This window comes from Solanum stenotomum, unplaced genomic scaffold (assembly GCF_019186545.1).
Source record: "Solanum stenotomum isolate F172 unplaced genomic scaffold, ASM1918654v1 scaffold1310, whole genome shotgun sequence".
Taxonomy (NCBI): domain Eukaryota; kingdom Viridiplantae; phylum Streptophyta; class Magnoliopsida; order Solanales; family Solanaceae; genus Solanum; species Solanum stenotomum.
Genome location: NW_026022386.1, coordinates 9,062 through 12,695, shown reverse-complemented (window position 1 = coordinate 12,695; position 3,634 = coordinate 9,062). Strand labels below are relative to the sequence as shown.

The window sequence follows — 3,634 nt, the reverse complement described above, 5'->3', positions numbered from 1 at the left end:
TATTAAACTTATTTTAGCATGATTTAGTACTTTTAAATTATGATCATTTTCATTATGACATGTTAATTTGCAATATTTGTTTTACGCAATTTCATTATTATTATTTTTTGTTGCATATTTTAGTGTCATTACTCATATCATATTTTGTGTTATTTTCTTAAGAAACACCTTAGATAGTTGTATTTTGGTAGGAATAAAGAAATATTTGAAGTACAACTAAATTATATGTTTGTATGAATATTATTATGACGCTACGCATAACAAGAGATAAATGAATAAAAGGAGTTAGATTTTACAAAAAAAAAACACGATGAAGAAATGACTTTGATGAAAAAAATAATAATAAATTTGAAACAAGGGGATGTATCTTTGCGTTCTCACGTGAATGTCCGCATGTATATTATGTCTCTAATCACCAATCAAGAGACGATAAAGTTTCCACGTAGGTTATAACATTGATGAAGTAAAGTCCTTCAATTCCAGCTACATTAACTTGTTCCAATTTGTGTGTTGTTGAATTGTAAGCCACGAATCCAGAGCTATCGGACTTTTGAAACATCATGCCTCCATTCTTCATAAAACTCAAAGGTTTCACACAATTTTCCAGAGTTAATGGAAGTGTCAATATCTTATTCCATGAATTTGTTTTCATCATATACAACCAAAACTCACAAATCATTTGATCACCTTCCAATAATCTAATCAAACCAAGTTTTTCTCCTAGAGAATACAAAACATTTCTTCTCCTTGGTATTGCGTATGGAAACAATAACTCCTCTTGAAATTGTTCCTTCTCCAAACAAAAACGTAATATAGTACAATTAGATAAACTTTCCTTCCTCTTTGTCATCATATAAATAATCCCATCTACCATAACAACGTTACCACCTGAGAAATAATAATTTGGAGGAAACATCCCAATCGATTTCCACTTGTTACTTTTTGTTGAAAATATATCAATATTCATGTAATCAATACCAATACCAAGTCCTAGTCTAAATATTTTGTAGACTCCAATACGCGGAAAGTAGCAAAAATTATAAAGACCACAGGTCTTGCTCCAAATTGGACTAGGGATTCTTCTTGATTCTCTAGTGGCCGGGTTCCACAACATGATTATTTTATCAGTATATGTTATAAGAAGTATCCCATTACATGAAAAATATTGTATGCTAGGGAATATCTTTCGTGACTGATCGATTGGAACCGGAGACTCGACAAGAGAGACTATACTACTAGAATCAAGTTGAGGGACGTCCATAGTGTAGTGGTGGAAAATCGTGTGTCCCCTTGAAATCATAAAGTACTTTTGACAATTTTTGTGAGTATCATAGTGTTGTTTGACGAATTTTTCATCTTTATTTAACGAATACCATGATCTGCAAACGCCTTTGAATCTGATAAGTGATTTCACTGGAAGTTGTACGAGTATATCAATTATGATATCATTGGGAAGAATTTGGGCGGAATTATAATTGTTTCTAGGATACTTAGGTTTTGATACAAGTATTGAATCCATCGAAGTATTTTAATTTGTCCAAAATTAGCGTTATAATGAAGTCTATTTATAAGTCCAATATTGTTTTGACTATACAAATCCTATTTAGACATGAATACAATTTTGGTAAAATTTCCAAAAATAGAAGCCAACTTTAGTGATTTTTTCCTTGTTCAGCACTTTTCCTCTCTCAAACCCTATTCTCCTCCGACGAAATCTCGCGCAAGTGATTGGTGGAGATTTCCTCTTCTTCTCCTCTGAAGCTCACAGATTTAGTAATGTACTCTTTTTTTTTTGTTATTTGTATGGATCTCGATTTCTTTTGTTTATTGTAGTGTATTTGTTGTGAACACGGATGGTTCCTGAACTGTTGGGCCTAGGGCTAAACTACGTTGAGGCCCCCCAAGAATTAGACAGCTCAATACTAAATTGGCTTGGGATCCAGGTTGAATAGAGTTTATATGGTTGTCATATGCGGTTTTGGAAAATTATGCGTATTATGAAGAAACTGTCTTTTCTCTCATTTTCTTTCTAGAGTCTTAACTTCTCATCCCCATTCTTATCTCCATCTTTAGTTACTTGTTATTTCAGTACTTCTCTTTGTAATTCAAGTGTTGTTATTATAATGTGGTTATCAATGAATGTAATGTTTATGTATGTGTATTAAGAATTCGAGTTTCTTTCATTGGTGCTTTCATCCAGAGGTCTTCAATGGAGGACCAAATATATCGAACAATCAAAGATTCAATTAAGGTCATGAAGGATACTTTGTCAAAGGATCTCACTGATATTCATTAAATGTTACGCGAGTTGGTTGGAACCCTTACTATTAGTAAACCTGGAACTGTGGAATTTCAACGATTTTGTGGCGAGAATCCAGAGTTATGGATTTCTCAGGCTGAACGATCCTTTAAGTTTTATGAGATTACAGAAAACCACAAGTTAGATCTCGCATCATGCTATCTCGATGGGACAACTTTACAGTGGTATCAATCGCTTTTCCAGAACAAAGAGTTGGCGGATTGGAAATATTTTACTGAGAAAGTGCTGATTCGTTTTCATAAATGCCATCTCAAATTGCCAAAAGAAAGCTTGTCAAATCTTCAGGAGTGGAGAAATATAACCAATTCATCTGTGCTTCAAAACTATAAGGAGAAATCTGAACGCAAAAGAAAAATGAATGCGCACAAGGTGTTTGACAAAAAGTTGTCTGGTTACTTTTCCACATTATTTGCTGAGACGCAATCAGTCATTCCAATTGAAATGGTTAGTGAAGAGGCTACAAATATTAAAAGTATTGCAATCCAATTGTTCAATGAACATCCCTAAAGAGAATTGTTATAGAGGTACGTTAATGCAATTGATCTTGATCGTGGCTCTAATGAACAACACACTCATGAAATTGAGACCTTGGAAGGTGCGATTTCTGCTGACGAAATAATACCTTATGCAGAGTGTGGCAATTCTTATGGGGGAGAAGAACATGATGAAGGTAATTTACTAAACGTTGGTGCGACTACCTTCGTTGTTCATGTTCAAGGAATTGCATCAAATCTCACTTATGGGGGAGAAGAACACGATGAAGGTAATCTATTGTTGAACCTTAGTGCGACTACCTTTGTTGTTCATGTTCAGAAAATTGCATTAAATCTCTATGTATGGGATCCCGGAATTAGTTCCGAGTTCCAGATTCTAACAAGTTCTAATAAGATTGTAAAGGCATGTGCATTGTTTGAAGAGATTAAAAAAAGGAAGAGTTTCTTACTTGGGAAGTTGTATAATTGGGAGCATGTAGGAGGTGTTAAAATATGAATGTTACAAGCAACGGTAATGTGATAACTCCTCATGTGACTTACAAGCTATGGTGGAACCTTATATTGAGGTTTTCTCTTTATGACCTTCATACTCACCTTGAAGAACAATACATGATTTCTCAATTGAGATATGTTGGGTGTGGAATGACATGGAGCTACTCTAGATATGTTTATATATTTACTGTGATGTGTTGGCCGATGGTCATCAGTTATTACAAAGATGAGTTCACTTGCTACATGTACAAGGAATGCAATAATTTAATGATGCTTTGTTTTTGGGTGGCAATTCCTAATTCAACCATAATAAAGTGGCATCAACATA

At 34.0% G+C, this 3,634-nt stretch overlaps 1 pseudogene; it reads left to right on the top strand.

Annotated features, from left to right (window-relative positions):
- The first annotated feature begins 2,209 nt into the window (after window positions 1-2,209).
- Window positions 2,210-2,827, top strand: LOC125850036 (uncharacterized; annotated as a pseudogene).
- The last annotated feature ends 807 nt before the right edge of the window (window positions 2,828-3,634 follow it).